The sequence below is a fragment of the Gorilla gorilla genome, chromosome 17 (genome assembly GCF_029281585.2).
Source record: "Gorilla gorilla gorilla isolate KB3781 chromosome 17, NHGRI_mGorGor1-v2.1_pri, whole genome shotgun sequence".
Lineage (NCBI taxonomy): Eukaryota > Metazoa > Chordata > Mammalia > Primates > Hominidae > Gorilla > Gorilla gorilla.
Window position 1 is genome coordinate 68771513 of NC_073241.2, and position 19524 is coordinate 68791036.

At 34.8% G+C, this 19524-nt stretch overlaps 1 long non-coding RNA gene across 3 annotated transcripts in view; it reads right to left on the reverse strand.

The window, feature by feature from the left end:
* Nucleotides 1–19524, reverse strand: part of LOC101150578 (uncharacterized) — a 515608-nt gene that overhangs the window by 253330 nt on the left and 242754 nt on the right. For all 3 annotated transcript variants that reach the window (XR_008673427.2, XR_010131230.1, XR_010131231.1), the window contains one exon: nucleotides 5821–5978. This is a non-coding gene — a long non-coding RNA (uncharacterized lncRNA). The remainder of the gene's footprint in view (nucleotides 1–5820; nucleotides 5979–19524) is intronic.

The following is a 19524-nucleotide window of genomic DNA, read 5'->3' on the forward strand; positions in this document are numbered from 1 at the left end:
CCAAAATCCACAAACGCTCAAGGCAGTCCACTGTGGGGAAAATTGCAGATGAGAAAAGGTGGTTCTTGGTATTTGCAGGTTCCACATCCTGCAAACACTGAATTACCTAATTGCAGCTGGTTTTATTAACCTGAAAAAAGTTTATCATGCTTAGTCTTGTAGGGGTGGAGAGAGTCTCAACTGTCTGTTAAGACTAAAACTGGTAAGAGAATTGATGGTGAATTTGCCCTCATTCCAGAAATAATTAATATTCATAATTAGATATATGAATTGAAAAAGTTATAAATAGGGCTTTTTTATGCCATAGATTGGTTCCAATAATATTTTACTTTTTATATGTGAAATAATAATTTACCAAAATTTAACACAGTATTTACACTATTTTGATCAAATATAATCTACAGTAATTGCAATAATAATCAAGAAAAACTTTGTAATACTTACATGATTACATGAAATTATTTATTAAAGAACATTGAAATACTCTTTACTTATTTACTTTATGTTGAAAACCTTTTATCAAGTGGCCAATAAAAGGTTTTCAACATAAAATATTAACTTCAGATATATTGCGTGGCAGAAATATAACTTCAAGGAAAGAAGAGCTTCTTAAATACACATACAAATAAGATTAAGCAAGATGGAAGAAACGATCATTTCAGGGGAAGAACATAGTAAGTACCAAAGTATGTATTACAGAAAAAAACTTGGCAAATTGGGGAAACTGCAGGAGATTACTACCAAAGGATTGCTTGAAAAGGAAAGTGGAAATGGACTTAGTGGAGCAGTATTGTTGAAGGTGGCAACACATTAAAATTTCTAGAATGACTCTTTCCCTTCTTTACCAATGAGGTACGTTGAGTTTTTATGGGACTTCAACCTTTTTTCAGAGTGCAGCCAGGACAGTTCACATTTAATTCAAGGACTGTGATTTTGAAGACTTGGCAAAAAGCCAGATGAGTTGAGTCTCAAATTACTTAGGTTCTCTTGGACTTGAAAATAAATTCCAAAGTTTAGCTTTAGAGAGCTAAATGTCTCAGCAGCCAAGAAAATTGAAGTTGACAATGGTCAGAAAAATGTCATAATCCTTGTTTCCACTCCTCCCCTGAAATATTTTCAGAATATACAAGTCCAGCTAGTATGTGAATTAGAGAAGAGTTGAGTGTGAAGCATGTTGTCATTTTTGCTCGGTGAAAAATTCTATCTAACAGAAAGCCAAAAGAAAAAAAGCAAGAGTGTTTCATTATGCAATTCTTGGAGACTTGAGTTCCCCTATCAAGTGAAAGTATGGGTAAGAGAATCTACATGAAACCACACAGCAGTTGGCTTCTATAGATACCTGTAAATGAAGCAGAAGAGAACAACGTAGAAGAGAAAGCCATTTTTTTTCCTGGTCACATATAAAAAGTTCACAGGACAAAGATATTATTTTTTTAACTCCCAGAGTTTCAATAGTAAACATAGATGCCTAAATGAAATCTTCCATTTGTTTACAAAAGAAGAGGAAAAAGGAGGGGAGAAATCACATGAAGAGTTTTTAAAAATCTGAAACACAGAAGCTTCTAGCTTAGGTTGCATAATTTGAATTTATAATGAAATGGGAGAGTTCCCTGATTCCGCTCACAGGACATGCAACAGGGGTGTGGCTCACCTGCTTGATCACCCCACAACTCAAACCCCTAGAGGGAGCATGCAGAAATGCAGGTACAGAGGCTGGTGCGAGTATTTTAGGCTCCTGCCCCATGGCAGTGTCTGGTGGTGGGTGTCTGCAACTCCCAAAGCTCAAATGGGCTTGTGTTATGAAGCTCTTTCATATTTGCCATCTGCAGATGGCTTGTGTGTTAATCAGCTCAATGGACACTGTCTTATCACAAGGGCAGAGGGCTAGTGTGACAGCCTTCTGTATTCCGAGGTCTGACCCAGTGTCCTGAAAGAATCGGATCACACTCAGGCTTGAAGGGTGACTGCAAGGTTTTACTGAGTGGTGGAGGTGGCTCTCAGTGAGATAGATGGGGAGCCAGAAGAGGGGATGGAGTGGGAAGGTGGTCAGAGTCGGGCCACTCAGCTGCCAAACTCTTCTCCAACCACCCCAGGACAAACTTCCCTCAGTGTCCAGATGTCCTTCCTCTTCTCTCTTTCTCTGCTGTGTTATTCTGCTGTTGCTGGTCTGCTGGTCTGCTGGTCCACTGGTGTGCTGATCTCAATTCAGCCACTGGTGTGTTTGTCTGCTAATGTCTTGGGTTTACATGGGAGCAGGATGGGGGTACTTTGTGGGCCAAAAGACAAGTTTTTGGTCATGAAAACAGGAATGCCTATCCTCATTTAAGGCCACAGGTCTTCAGGCTTGAGGGTGGGCCCTTTGCTGGGGAACCATCCTCTTCTACCCAGTATTTCCCTGTCTCCTGTCCATATCAATAATGGCACAAATCATCATACATGTGTATTTTTTTTTCCAGCAGTTCTGAAACCCAGACAAAGAGTGGGAAAAGACAGCATTAACCAGGACTAATGTTTTTGAGATCTGGTGTGATGGAAAGGTGAGAGAATAAATGCACTGAGGTGACTGGCAAGAGAATTATCAAAATAACGGACTCTGGTACCAAAGCCGGATGGGGACAGGATTAGAGGCAGAAGTCAGTGTGGTGTAGTTGCAAGTCTGCCCAAGTTCTTGGGCCCTTGGGGCAGCGGAGGGCAGAGAGTGGAGGTTTGTAGGGCATTGACAAAGAGCAAAAAGAAAGAGACTAATGATTACAGACCAATGAGCCTGAGTAATTGGTGAGAGAGAGCCCAGATAAGATTGGAGTGGAGCCAGAGAGTGGTATTTGGGAGCTTAGGACACTCGAGTAAAATTTAAGTTATTAGGTAAAAGGCAAGAAAAGAAATAATTTGGAAATTTGTTGGGGCAATTAGTCTGTTAATTTATACTACAAAAAAAATAGATTTTCTGCCTTGTCCTAACCACTCCCACAGAAAACTGACATGTTATCTTAGAATTTCACAAACACGTCTGAGCTCTTTCTAAATACATCAGGTCAATGTCAGAGAGGGGGGTTGTATCCAAATACTGAAAAGAAAAAGTGGGAGGAGGAAAGAAGAGGAGAAGGAGAATGCATATGAATCTAATTCTATGTATTTTTTTGTAAAAACTAAACTTGAATTAAATAGCTTTTTCAAGTCACCTTGACCTTATCATGGTCTTAATATGAAATAAAAAGGAATAACTTCAGTCATCCTTTAATATGGGAAGCAATCACATTCATAAAAGGGCTGACACTGAGCGTGCTTAGGCATTTTTCTTGCTTTCCAACCTCTTGCAGTGCATGACAAAAACAACAATGTGATATTTTATTGAGCATTTACTATGTGCCAGGCTCCAACAATACCCAAGTATTAATACTTAGAGTTCCCAGTGATTCTCTCTTTTTCTCACACTTACATGATTTTTGTACGTCCAGTTTCCTCTCTCTAGAATATGCTTTCCCACTTTTCTTCCTGGGATATTCCTATCCTTTCTTAAAAACTTAGCAAATCAACACGTACTTTATAATATTGACCCTCTTAGGCAAACAACAATGAAATTTCCTCTATTAAATTCATTATCTACTGCTATTGTATTATAATCGATAGTGCCACTTTTCTGGCTACAAGATTGACTTTATCCCCAAGACCAAACACATCATAAGGTAAATGAAAAACATTAAATGAATATTTGTTGAATTAGTAGTCTGATGCATGAATCAATTAACGAATAAATCTGCACCAATATATTCTGCACTGTTCTGTTCCAATAAATTACTGCACACAAAGGGGAAAACATTAGGTTCCAGACATAATTTCCAAAGCAGGTAATATCCTTTATATTTTGAGAAGCTCTTGCAAAGACATCCTGCGCTATCTGAATTACAATTTAATATTGATAGGGACAATAATGTTTTTATTGGAAATTTCAAGAATGCTGATATCAATGACTTTGGGTATCAAACACAAAAAATGAAGTAGGATGATGAAGGTTGTTCAAACAGACATGCACCCTGCCACCACACTGAACTGAGACCACGTATTTCTCCTTCATACTGCACAACATCTTATTACTTCTGTTTCCCACTGACTCCCACCTCTCTCACTCGATAGGGAATTTTCTTTGTTATTTTCACAGGATCTATCAGATATTGTTGGAAATGACACTGTAAGTAAATTAAGTACAGGATAGTATGGGCTGATGAAGTACTGTAATTTAATTTTATTGCATCAGTGGCAACAGTAAAATAAATGCACGGCATAACATGCTGAGATAGTCTATTGATCTTTTCAGTTAATATTGGATGAAAAATCCTAACAAAACATAAAATTACAATATTGTTAGAAAATATATTATTTTTAGCTTTTAATACTACAACAAATTTAGAAGCATAATTGTTTCATTTTACACACATCTAATATATATGTAGATGGCCAAGAACTGAATTCACACCTGATCAGATCATATATAATAATAATATATTTATTCCAAGGTTACTTATTATGTTACCTCCAGGGGTAGTCAGACTAAGAGTAGGATAGGGGCCTTAAACATTTACAGTCAAGCAAAAGGATGTCACAAAATCCAGGTACCCAAAGGAACCTCATAGGCCTCCCTCAGAGATAAAGTACATCCTTCTAAGAGCCATACTGAACTTATCATCTTGATTATCTGTTTAACATAGTATACAAAAAAAAGTGAGTTGGATATTAGAGAGAATTATAAGGGAAAGACAGAATTTCCATAATGACAAATGGTGGTTACTTTCTTGAAAGCAGAAAGCATGCTTCAGAAAACATGGTCAAAAAGAAACAAAATGAGCAAAGTAGTCTGATGCCTTTCAATGCAGAGAGGATTGTTTCACGTACCTTAACAACAGTTTTGGACTTTTTTGAAGTGTAGTTTGCCTAGGAAATAACTGATCACAATTCTATTTTTATGGGGAGTCAAAATTGTTTTCAAATGTTTCAAATTTGACCTGAAAATACATCACAACTAGTAACTGATTCTGTTTTCTGTTCTAGTGGTCTTTCACTCCATACTGAAATCACTTTTGCTATTCGACATTTTTTTATTAAATTTAACCAATATATGTTCAGTGCCTACTATGTGTTAGGTGCTGTGACAAGCACTTAAAGAGAGGGAGAGATGAACAGTATATGATTATTATTATTAATAATTAAAAATTTTAGTGAATCACTTCAATTTAAAACTTGGAAATATCTGCCATACCCCTTTTGGGGACATATGAAGAACTAAGGTTATTATAAATCTGAGATGAGGGGATTCAGAATATATCATTACAGAAATAGTGTTGATAACCCTCTAAATCTGTGTATTCTTTATTCATTTGCAAGTTTTCTCATTCTACTTCATATTAATTCTCACAATAAGCCTATGAGCAAAGAAATAGTAATATTCACTCCATTCAGCAGATAAGAATACCTCAAATCAAAGTGGTTATTTCAAGTTTTAACCTCAGACAGTTAGAGGGAGACTCTAGAATAATATAACATACATATATAATAATATCCTGCAAACAACTACAGTGCCTCCTTCAGAGGATTTTTACTTCTGACCATACACCAGGCAGTCTGCATTAGAGAAAACACTTTCTCTTGGATGTATAGAAGAGAACCCTAGAGGTCTGAACACAGGAAGGCATAGAGAGGCCAAAGGAGCTTATTTGATTTCCATCATCCTCCTCACTGTTCTTCCTTACCCTCTCAGATGGTAAGGAATTATATTTTATATATTTATATATATATATATGTATAATTTATATAATATAAAATACTCACATGCCCAGAGGAAAAATAGTGAGCCAATATTCTTCTTTGCAACTGGCATAAATCTTAATTGATTCTACACATGTGATTAATACAACTTGCATTGCCTCTTCTGTAAAGGTGCTTTCATTCCAGTAGTACAGGTGGTTTCAACCACATACATAAGGCTCCTGGTGGGGAGGATAAAAACACATATATTAACCATATATCAATATGAAAAAAAATTTAAAAGGTTTAAGGAAGAAACAGCAGATTTAAAGTACTTTAATTTTTCAAGATCTTCTAAGAGGAAATATGGAAAACCTTCTAGGTGTTTAGGGAAAAAAACCCAGGAAAAATTTAAAAGACCAGAAAGAAGTAATGGTTTTCTAACAGTACATTTTAAGTGCTCTCCTTTTTAAAACATCTGAAGGAATTATTCTGTATGTGCAACCAAATATACAATAATATACAATTCCCTTGGGCATTCATTTTATTTCACTACCTTAGCAGCCAATCATGAAAGCAAGCCAACTCTGGCTTTTATTTTTTTCATTCCAAACAGAAGAAAGCAAGCTTCATGAGAATGCAGTGTAATTGGAGAGAAAAATAACTGCAGTATAAGAGAGGGGTTGAAGGGAAAGAGAAGAGGGCTAGAAGAAAAGGGCTTAGCAACTCAGAATGTGGCAAAAATCATTGCACCTGGAAAGAAGGGCCTTGGCTAGCTATATCATTGCAAATCTCTGAGAAAAAAAACTTTACTCAGTCATCTTTGGATTGCTTCCAGGTGCTACTGATATATTTTGAAGTTAATAGATCAAGGTTAAATATATGCTTGGATGCTGACTTCAGGGTATCTTCCTTCTGATAAAATCAGAAACTATTATTGCTAATTGTCTACTGAATTTCCTAGACGCCCAGGAATGAAAGACCTTAGTAGTCATCTAATTCCACTATACACCATTTTTCAGTAGTTCTATTCTTTCTGACTTTTAGCAGAGTGAAAGGGAAGGAATCCAAGACTTACAAACAGGTGGTGAAAATATGAGTCTCAGCTCCATCTCTGGCAAGCTATATGACCTCTGCCAGGTTATTTAATCAGGCTGGGGCTCATTTCATTTAAACTAAGGAAAGGATTACATTCTAAATATGCTTGTAAAATGTAATAAACTTAGTATTTTTGAAAATATTCACTTCAATAGTCCTTATAATTGATCCTGGTCAAAATTAAAACAAGAAAACAATTATTCAAGTATTTGTATGCTCTTTCACATTCCAATGGAAACCTCATAACACCTACCCAAGCTCCATATCTAAATATCTAACACAAATATTAACACACTTTAAATAAATATATATACACCTATAAATATCACAATAAGCTGGGCAGGCAGCACTTTGGGGGGCCAAAACAGGCTAGAGTTTGAGACTAGTCTGGCCAAGATGATGAAACCCCAACTCTACTAAAAATACAAAAATTAGCTGGATGTGGTGGTGCATGCCTGTAATCCAAGCTACTTGGGAGGCTGAGGCAGGAGAATCACTTGAACTCGGGAGGCAGAGATTGCCCTGAGCCGAGATCATGCCATGGCACTCCAGCCTGGGTGACAGAGTGAGATTCTGTCTCAAAAAATAAATAAATATCACAATGATGCTGATTTATGAAACCACAATTCTATCTAGAACAAAGACATTGGATTGACTTATTGACTTATGTTGTGGTTCTTCTTCAGTATAAATTACTACTTGACATTGCTTTACTAAGAAAGCAAAGACCCATATACCACCTCATACATCAATTCACAGTATCACACCTACCACATGGAAATAATTCGGGACTCTTTTCATTTGCTTTACCCTTTCAAGTAATTCATTTATGTCAGAATAATAAACTTATTTGTGGATATTTAGTTGTTTTCTTCATTTATAAAATGTTGAGAATTAAGATGTCTTTGTGGCTAGCCATTTTACAATAAATATGGGAGACATCTTCCTGTGTCATGGTTTTCCTTCCGAGGTTACTTAATGATACTGAGTGTGAATGAGACAATTATTTTGCTAGATGATGGCTTCTTTCCAGCCATTAAGTAATATCATATAAAATATAATAATCATAGCTTTATTTGATTTTTTTCTAAGTACTTTACATGTACCAAGGCCTTTAATCCCCACAGCAATCTGGGGAGATAGCTACTATTGTTATCACTATTTTGATAATGAGGAAACTAAGACAGAGAGAAGATAAGTAACCGGCTAAAGGCAAAGTAGCTAGTAAGTGAAAATGCCAGGATACGGACCCAGGCATTTAAGCCCACGGTCCATGTCTTAGTCACTATTGTGTAAGTTGAGAGTAACAGAATATACATTTTCAACTCCCTTAATAACTGTTTCAGAGTGAAACATAAACATATTTTTTCTTAGTGATGGTTTTATTTTTAAGGCAGTGAAGATTATGTTACAAGGCAAACCACTCTTTTCATTTCTAGCATGGAAAAGCTCAAGCTAAGTTGTGAGGATAAGGAAGTGTCATCATCCTTCAATTACAAACGTGGATAGAAGCTTTCATATAACTAACTAATGATTAAATGGAAAGAGAGAGTTTTCCATTCCTTATTGATTTTATCCTCTGTAATACTGGAGATTAAAAATTGTAATCATTTGAGAATATACTTGGTTTCTCTGATACAAATACTTCTACAAAGGTGTACATTTAATGCCACCAAATTTATTTCACTTCCAATCACCCCCTAACTGAGTGACAACAGGCTACTAAGAGCTATGTCGGGTAAGTAATTTTTCTTGAGGTTTTATGTTGAGTTCTGTATGTAACCAAATATCTGCTTTTGAAGGAAAATAAAATTATAGAACTGAATAAAGCAGCAAGTTTTCTGCTCTAGTATGCAGGCTCTAAGCCTTTTTTTTTTTTTTTTTTTTAGACTGAGGCTTGCTCTGTCACCCAGGCTGGAGTGCAGTGTCATGATCTCAGCTCACAGCAATCTCTGCCTCTGGGTTCAAGCGATTCTCCTGTCTCAGCCTCTCCAGCAGTTGGGACTACAGGCGCCAACCACCATGCCCCCCTAATTTTGTAGTATTTTTATTAGAGATGGCGTTTCACCATGTTGCCCAGGCTGGTCTCAAACTCCTGACCTCAGGTAATCTGTCCGCCTCGGCCTCCCAAAGTGCTGGGATTACAGGCATGAGCCACTGCGCCCAGCAGGCTCTAAGCTTTTTAAGGAAAGATGTTTTGTTTTACTCATTTTTGCAATCATAGCACCTACCTCTGTCTCATGTGCAGAACTTGGTCCTACAAACATGCCCATTAAATTGTGTGAGGTGATTAAAAATAATTGTTCAAATAAAACACACTCAAAATGCTAAAATTTTAAGAATATAGGCCAATGAGTCTCTAAGAGATAACACACACATATATTCACTACCAAGTTTAAGAAACAAAATTCCCCAATATCAGAGAAGCTCTCCCCCTGCCCTTCTCAATCGCTGCCTTCCTTTTTCCAAAAAAAGAAAACCATGACCTGATTTCTAACAGAGTAGAATACTTTTGCCTGATTTTCAACTGTATGTGAATGGAGTGTTACAACATGCACTCTCTAAGGTCTAGCTTCTTTCACTCACTACAATGTTTGCAAAATTCATCCACAGCATTGCTCATAGCTGCAGCACATTTTGTCTGTAGTATATGACACCACTGGTGAGTAAAACACTTTTTCTTTTAATCCCTGCTACTGTTAATGGACATTTGAGTAGCTTCCAGCTTTGGGCTCTCATAAAAAATATTGCTGTGCATATCATTTATCCTTCTTGAGGCCTAGACATGAATGTATTTCTGTTGGGTAGATACCTAGGCTTAGAAATGCTATTGTATTGAGTAAGCATTTATTCAGGTTAGTAGATAATTTTGGATAGATTCCAAAAATGGTTGTGCAAGTTTGCATTTTCTCCAGAAGTATATTATAGTTCTGGTGATCCCATGTCCTTACCAGTTGTCAGTCTTTTAACTTGTAGCCATTGTGTGAGTTTGTGATGGCATGTTATTATGGCTTAATTTACTTTTTCATCTTTTTTTTTTTTTTTTTTTTTGAGACGAAGTCTCATTCTGCCACTCAGGCTAGAGTGCAGTGCCACTGTCTGGGCTCACTGCAACCTCAGCCTCCCGGGTTCAAGTGATTCTCCTGCCTCAGCCTCCTGTAGCTAGGACTACAGGCGTGTGTCACCACACCTGGGCAATTTTTGTATTTTTAGTAGAGATGGGTTTTCACGACTTTGGCCAGGCTGGTCTCGAACTCCTGACTTCAAGTGATCCACACACCTCGGCCTCTCAAAATGCTGGGATTACAGGCGTGAGCCACCACTCCTGGCACCATCATTTCTAATTATGATGAATGCCTTTTTAAAAATATTTATTGGCTATTCAGATTTACTATTTTGTGATTTGCCTACTTAGTCTTTTTCTCATGTTTTTAGTGAGTTGACAGTCTTTTTATTATTCACAAAATAAGTATTTTCTCATTATAAATGTATTTTTTTATAAGAATTGTTTTTCTCATTATTAATGTATACATTAATAATTTATATGTTATGGATACACATGCTTTGTTAAATGTATGTACTGCAGGTATATTTTCCCATATTGTAGCTTGCATTTTTACTTTATCAATGTTGTCATTTAATAAAGCAAAGTTTTAACTTTTAATGTGCCCTATCAGTTTTGTTCATTTATTGAAGATTGTCTCTTCTTGTCTGTTCTGTGGTGCTATCTTTACAAAATTGGGCGTGAATATGAATTTGTACTCGCTATCCAATTCCAATAGTTTAATTTCTAATTTTTTGCTAATATCACATCATCCTCAATAGTTATTGTAGCCTTCCAAGAAGGCTTGATTTTTTATATTTTTTAATATATATTTTTTCATTACATACGAGATGTGTATTTAAACAACCAGACTCTGGACTTGTTTTTAGTTTTTAAAATTTCAATAGTGTTAGGAATGTAAGTGATTTTGGATGCATGATTAACTGTATAGTGAAGTCTGCGCTTTTAGTGCACCCATCACCTGAGTAGTGTACATTGTCCCCAACAGGTAGTTTTTAATCTCTCACCCTCCTCACTTCTAAACCTCCAATGTCCATTAAGCCACTCTGCATGCCTTTGTGTACCCACAGCTTAGCTCCCACTTATAGGTGAGAACACGTGATATTTGGTTTTCCAATAAGAAGGCTTGATTATCTTGTGAAGAACATTCTTCTTAGTTGGCATTACAACTTAATCTTCATTCTTTTTGACCATTCATATTTTCATACATACTTCTAAGTTTGTCATTTTCCACAAAAATAAACTACTAAAATTTTGTAATTTGGCTACATAATTGAATTAAACCTATGCATCAATTACAAAGATTCAACTCTAAAATATTGACTGCTTCAATGCATTATCATAATAATATTTTATACTTTTCTGACAAGGACTTATACATCTTTTATTAGATTTCTTTAGAGGTATTTGATCTTTCATTGATGCCATAGAAAATCGTATGTTTCTGAAATATTTTCAAATTACCATTTAGTGTTATTTAGAAAAAACAATTGATTTCTGCAAATCAACCATGTATCTAGAAACTTTCCTAATTTTACTTACTAATTCATATAGTTAATTTAAATATATATGTGTGGCTGGGAGCGGTGGCTCATTCCTGTAATCCTAGCACTTTGGAAGGCCGAGACGGGCGGATTGCCTGAGCTCAGGAGTTTGAGACCAGCCTGGGGAACACGGTAAAATCCCATCTCTACTAAAATACAAAAACAATCAGCCAGGCATGGTGGCGGTCGCCTGTAATTCCAGCTACTCAGGAGGCTGAGGCAGGAGAATTGCTTCAACCTGGGAGGCAGAGGTTGCAGTAAGCTGAGATCGTGCCACCGCACTCCAACCTGGACAACAAAGCAAAACTCTGTCACAAACAAACAAACAATAGTTATATATATTTTACCTACTTGAGATAATTTACCTACTTGAGATAATTTAATTGTATCCCTAAAATCAATATTAATGGCACTTTTGTGGTCATTTGCAAACAAACACAGAGTGGTGAACAATTTGAGTCACCGATTTTCCCAGCTCTATCTTCTTGTTTCGGGTCACATACTATAAATAAGTGTCCTTTTTGCAGTCCATTTGTGCCACATTTTTTGCATTTTTATGCTTTTCATTGGTGATTTGATTGCTTAAAATGGGCTCCAAGCCTAGTGCTGAAGTGCTATCTGGCAATCCTCAGTAGAGGAAGGCTGTGATGTGCCTTAGGAAGAAAATCCATTGTTAGATAAGCTTTCTTCTGGCACCAGTTATAGTGCTGTTGGATCTGGGTTCCATGTAATAAACCAGTGGTAAATATTATTATTAATAGGGTGTCTTTAAATGGAAATACACACAAGACTATGTTATATAGTGACCAGTCATAAAACTAACATGGGCAGAGGCTCTCAGGAACCTAGCCTTATATTTCTCCTAAAAGCAATTGTTCAGTATTTGCTGATTAAGTGTTTATAATGACTTTATAGAACATAACTATTGCATAAATAATAAAAATCCATTTCTATTTATCTCTCTGCATATATATAATAAAGGAAATGTTCATACTATTGTTTTTGCATTATACATCAGATAGGTACTTTAATATAATGCCAAATATTTATGGTAAAGGTGAGGATCCTTGCTTTATTTCCAGAGAACTATTATTATTTGTGATGTTTAGTAGTTCCCTCCAAAAATCCACTTCAAGAATTTATCTTTATTTGACCTAACCCAGACTTTACCCAGTACAAACATCATTTTCCCTGGGAGCATTTGTTAAAAACAATCAGCAGCAATTCTTTAACAACACGATTGCCTGAGGTGGATATAACAGTTGGAACAAAAAACAAAGCTGGCAAAAAGCTTAAAAGGAAAACTAAAAAATGAGGTGTTCATAGAAGAAAGAGCCAACATAGTGCTAGCACTCTAGAAGCCCATGCACGTTAATGGGACTGTGTGGACAGCCATGGTTGTGCACAGGCTTAGAAAAGACCTCAGAAATTCCTAAGCTCTCACCTCTCAATGCCTCTGTTCAAGGAGGAAGCAAAGACTAAGGTAGGGTTTTTAATCTACACAGAACCTCTCAACAAAGATTGAGAGAATAATTGGTTCCAGCAATTTAAAGAAATCACTGTTCAATAACTACCTGACCACTAGGTAAATTAATCAGAGTATTTAGTGGTTACATATTACAAAAAATTTAGATTTTGTGCAATTAGTTTAGAAAGTCACTAAACAATCAAACAGCAACAGCAACAACAACCACCACCATTGTCACCAAACCCTGAGGAGAGAAAATAATCTGACTTAGAGAGTGTTCATATTGTATTATTTTAAATGTACAATTTTCAACAGAAAATTATGAAACATGCAAATACAAAAACAAGAAAATATAGCCCATACATAAGGAAAAAAGAATTAAGAGAAAAAGAAAAGTAAATAATTCCTGAGGAAGCACAGATGTTAGGAGGCTAAGAATTTAAATGTTATTTTAAAACATGTTTAAAAACTAAAAGAAATTGTGTCTTAAGAAACAAAGGGGCTGGGCATGGTGTCTAACACCTGTAATCCCAGCTCTTTGGGAGGTCAAGGCAGGAGGATCATTTGAAGCCAGAATTTCAAGATGAGCCTGAGCAACATAAGTAGACCTTCATCTCTACAAAAAGTAAAAAATAAAGAAAAATTAGTCAGATATGATGACATTTCATCATATCTGGGACCTAGTAGTCCCAGCTACTCAAGAAGCTGAGATGGGAGAAATACTTGAACTCATGAGTTTGAGGCTGCAGTGAGCTATGGTCTTGCTACTGCACTCCAGGCTGGGCAACAGGGCAAGATCCTGTATCTGGAAAAGAAAAAAAAAAAGAATGATGTCACACCAAATAGAGAACTTTTTTACAGTGTAAAAAAGAACCAAATAGAAATTCGGAAGTTGAAAATTAAAATAACTGAAATGAAAAATTTATTAGAAGGGCTCAATAGAACATTTTCTTTGGCAGAAGAAGGAATTTGTGAAGATGAAGATAGGTCAATTGAGATTATTCTCTGCAAAGAATAGAAAAAAGAATAAAGAAAAATTAAAAATGAACATACTCAGATACGTGTGGGACACAATCAAGTACGCCAACATAACATAAAATTGGAATAACGGAAGGAGGGGAGAGAAAGAAAGGAATATAAAAAATATATGAAGTATTAACAAACAAATTTGCATTAGTTGATGAAAAACATTAATATACACACTCAGGAAACTAAACAAATTTCAAGAAAGATTAACTCAAAGATAATCACTCCCAGATACATTGTAATGAATCATTAAAAGACCAAGTCTACAGAGAACCTTGAAAGTGTGTAGAGAGATATGATCAAGGATGTACAAGGAACCTCAATAAGATGAATTGCTGCTTCCTTACCAGAAACCAGAAAGGCAGAGAGCAATGGAAGGACATATTCAAAGTGCTGACAGATAAAGACTGTAAACCAAGAATTCTATTTAAAGCAAAACTATTCTTCAAAAATACAGGAAAAATAACTTTCCCAAAAGAACAAAAATTGAGAATTATCTTTGCTAGACTTGCTTTGTAATAAATAGTAATAGGATCAAGGCTGAAATAAAAGAATACTATACAGTAGTTTGAGTCTACATGATAAATTAAAGAATACCAGTAATGGGAACTACATGGAGAGATGTATATGTGTGTGTGTGTGTGTGTGTGTGTGTGTGTCTGTGTGTGTAATATATATGTATATTTATAAAGGTATACATGTCATATGTATGTATATATGTTTATATTGTTGTGTGTATTATATATTCAAATGTACACACACACACACACACACACACACACAGAGGCTTATGTATATAGACTTTGAAATTGCAGTCACCTCTTCTGAGTTCTCCATACCCCAGCAGTCATCTTTTGCCATTTCATGCCCAGATTCTGAGCCTCTATTTAATGCACAAAATTGCAAAATGTCTCCAATAAGAAAAAAGTTCAGATTATTGATTTACCTCTCCTATGAGAGAGTAAGTTTTAGTCTCTGTAGTATTTGTTTCCACAAATTTCTGATGTTATCATACAGAATATTTCAGCATTTTGTCTGTCTTCTTAATTATTTTTGACAAATCCATCACTTGCTACAACTTTCTACATTCTATCTGCAAGTGGAGGTCTCATCCTTGCATATATAACTTTTCTTTAACTTTGTATTTGAGATATTTCTTCTATGTTACATATAGTTAGTTCTTTGCTTTATGTTTTGTTTCAATATTGTATGACAATCTTTGTGATTTAATTAGAGTTTAAATTATATATTTAATATGATTGCTGACATGTGGGGAGTCAAAAACTACATTTTACTATTTATTTTCTATTTATGCCACAAAATTTTTGTTTCTTTTTTTCTTCCTCTTGAATTAATCAAATACATATTTTATTATACCATTTTAACCTGTAATAGCTTATTAATTATACATGATTTTGTTATTATTTCTGTCTTAGAGATTTTTAGCATTTATCTTGTTTAAATTAAAATCTTACTAAATCTTATTAAAATCAAACTTATAATGGAACTTTTACTATTTAACTAGAAAATGCAAGAACATTTAACAACTTTAATGACCCTTTTCTGTCTGCATTTTGTAGTCTGATTTTTTAATACTGTGATTCTACATATATTTTTACATTCCACACTATATTATTGTTGTTGCTTTGAAGCACATTTCAGGAAACTACAGCACATAAGCCTACTCTAGCTCTTAGTTTGTATATTACCTGTGAACTAAGAATATTATTTTTAAAGTTAAAAAAAGAATGAACAGTATACAATAGATCCTAAAAGATCTGTTGACCCATTACCAAAAATGTTGATTCCCTGCTTTAACTATCAATAAAAATTTAGATTTACCAATGGGTTTACCTTGTCAGAGTTCTTCTGTACCTTTTGCACTTCTAGATTCCACCTCAGGTAATTTTCTTTTCGCCTAAACAAGTCCCTTTAGCACATCTTTTAGGCAGATCTGTTGGCAATATCTACTCTCATTCGTGGTGGATACTTTTGCTTCATATAAAATTCTAGCTTGTCAGTTATATTCTTTTAGTTCTTGTCATGATTTCTTCTTTCAATCAACTGTATGTATTATTAGTAGTATTTTGAGAATAATGGCTTTGTTTCACTTCTGGTTACTTCTATGATTTTTCTCTTTGTCTTTGGTTTTCTGACATTACAATATGCTATAGGTAGTTTTTCTTTTTTTCTTGTATTTATTCTGTTTGATATTTACAGAGTTTCCAGAAACAGGAATTTCTTATCTTGAAAAAATTTCAGAAAAGTGTCAGCCAAAATTTCTCAAAATATTCTTTCTTATCCATTTCATTTCCTACTTTTTTCTGGAATTCAATTATTTATATGTGAGAATGTTTTACCAGGTTTCCTATACCTCTTATCATCCTTTTTATTATTCTATTCAAGAGTCTTCTCGAGCTTTAATTAGTTTAATTTCCAATGACCAGTTCTGTAATCCTTTTTTCTCCTGTATCTAATATGCTATTAATCCTATCTATTGAATTCCTGACTTTGTGTTTTTTAATTTCTAAAATTTATATTTACAGTTATATATGTATGTGTGTATAGTCCAATTCTTTGGTGAAATTATTTATTTTTCAGGTATAGAATTTCTTTATGGTTCACATTTATAGTATTTTGGTTTTCTGCCATTTTTTTTTTTTGGTCAATATTTAAACCTATATTTTTACAATTTATGACCATTAAATCTATTGTAAATATCAAATGAGTTTCTAAAGTTTTGCTTCTCTTGATTTTTAACTCATGCTATTTCATCTTTTACTTTTCTGGTTATTTTCTATTAAGTATTAGCCATTGTATGTTTTGAGGTGTAAGGAGATATTATTTGCCACAAGAAAATATTTAAATTTAATTCCCATGACTATATGGGAGCTAGTAATTCTATACTACCTTACTTTGACCAGAGACTGAAGTGATTTGGGTCTGGGATTAAGTTTCTTTCAGGTCAGTCTATTTCTGGTTGAAAACTGGACTGGGTTTCTCATCTCTCTGGGTTTTCTTCTCACAATTCTTTTTTTTTAAAATCTTTCTAATGCCTCTAAACATTTTTATTTGTTATTTGTTTCAATTTCCTAGTTTCTTTCAGTAAAAACATATGCATATCCATAAGCTTTTTTATTCCTTTGGGGTTATGGTTTCTCTACCTTGTTCTAATTGCAAGATAAAGCATATAAACCAGTAAAGCAGCCCCCTCTTCTGAAAAGTTGGCTATGTGAATGGAATATTATTTTGATGTAACAATCTTCAGAAGAACAATCCATTTTAAGCAGATCCAAATTTCTTATAACACTTGTTAGGAAACGTAATGAATAAATTAGAAGAAAAAGAAGAGACAAAAGAAGACTAAATCTTGAATCTTGGACTCTAGCGGGAACTGATATGATAAGCAACTGGTTTGCTCATAAGATGCTTTGAGATTTGACTCAGCTCCTTTACTTCTTCCTTAAACAAGTTATTGAAGGTGGCAGTCCAGTAGTGATTCAGATTTATCTAAGAAAGTCTTTGTTTCTATGGCCAAGACCATCCTTTTTAAGTAGGGCATTTGAGGGATCAGAGGGCATCTACTGGTGCTGTTACTTGGCTTTTGATACACCGCTTCCCAATAAATAAGCTACTTTTCAAAACTGCATGTTATGAATGCATATGATGTGTTAGCTTGTAAAAGAATGAGTTCTTCACGTAGTTGAAATAGAACTTCCTATAAACCATGCATTAGCTCTGGCACTTATGCTTTGGTAAAATAATACATGAAGGCCAACACCATGGTGGTTTTGTGCTTAACTAAAGCAAGCATCAACAATGGCACTCAGTGAAAGATGAGAATCAAGATATTTGCATGGTACTGTATACAGAGACTGAGAGTAGATCATAGAAACAAAATGCACACAGAAGGATCTTGTTAATGCCCCTCACATCTTCCTATATCTCTTGGATGTGTTTCCCTAGATCTCATTTGTGCTTCATTTGTTCTGTGTCAAGTAATCTTTCTCTTAATTCTCTGGTTAATTCTCTGAAGTGAGGGGGAAAAAAAGATGAATGGATGAGTGAACATTTAGTATAGATAATGACTAAACTTCTCATACATGATTTTAACAAGAAATTTAAACTATTTGAGTGTATTATGTTGATTTATCTAGTTATGATACAGCTGAATAGATGGTACAGCATACCAGGTTTATCATCATGACAGAGAAAATGACCTGTAATTGTGGTGTTTAAACACTGAGAGATATTGTCAACAGTGCTCTGGCTGGGTCTACATATGTACCAACAAACATAGTCAAAAAAAATTACACTATGGTTAAAAAAATCTGAGTAGAGCAATAATGCTATTATCAGCTGCTAATCACTAATTGCTATTACCAATAGGTATTACAATTGAGAATAAGTAGTTTGCTGAAGTTCTAGGGGGAAAAGAGAAGCGGTTAAGTGAGCGAAGTGATTCCTTACCTTCCTTCCATTAAGAATATACTACATTTAGGATAACAAATCATTCACAAAGAAAATTGAAGAAAATTTTTTATGGAATGGTAAGTGTTAAATAATAAAAACTCTTCAAATTGAGTTACACTGAGAATAGTGAGAATAAAAATAGAATGATTTTTCAAAACTGTTAAGTTTTGAGAAAAGAACTAGGCACAATGGGGGAGGAAATGATCTAGAAAAAAATGAGCATGACTCAAAGTTTGAAAGGATATTAATAATGTTGGAGAATGACCAAATTAACTTAGCAAAAGAAGGGTAATTGAAACGTGGTTTTCAGTTTGGATAGGGTGGTGGTGGAGTTTGGATGGACAATCATGATTGCTGTTACACAATATGAATATATGCATATTCACCAATGATATTGCTATTCTGTCTTACACATTTAATTCATTCTGGCAGATCATTTATAAAAAAATATATATATATTCATAACAGTCTCACCTGAATTATGAAAACACTCTACTTTATTAAAGCAATGCATCTGGTAGGCTGGTAATCCCTCTTGATTTCAAATCTGCAGAAATTCTAGTGGAAGTTTTTGCACAGTAATATGCAGAGAATGCCCTCACATTGGTAAGTAATGGTGGAACGTAGTCCATGTGGATTGCACCCTTTTAATCCCTCATTTAGATGGTGAAATAAATTTATATATAGATTTATAATAAACTGCAAGGGTTTGTTTTTGTTTCTAAGTTTCATTACTAAATAATACATTTCAGTGAGTTCCACTGCCTACCTCATCCTAAGGCTTTTATGTATCCCATGAAATGTTTGTGCCATTTCAAGAATGGCAAAGCAGCTGTTGGACGCACTTGATATTGCACAAACAATGCCCCAGCGCGCTCTGTAATTTCATGAAAAGTCAGTCAGGGGAGGGTGGAGCTCTTACACGTACATAATGGGAACTTCTTCTGTAAAGAAAAATGAGCATCATTGCTTTGCCATTTGCATATAGATTTTCCCCCTACTGCTACCTGAGAAAATTAAGAGCTTCCACCCTATCAGTTTCTTAAACATGTTCTTGAGAATGTCCACATTTATGTCAGCACTTTTTCGACATCCTAATGATGCTTTTGCTAGGA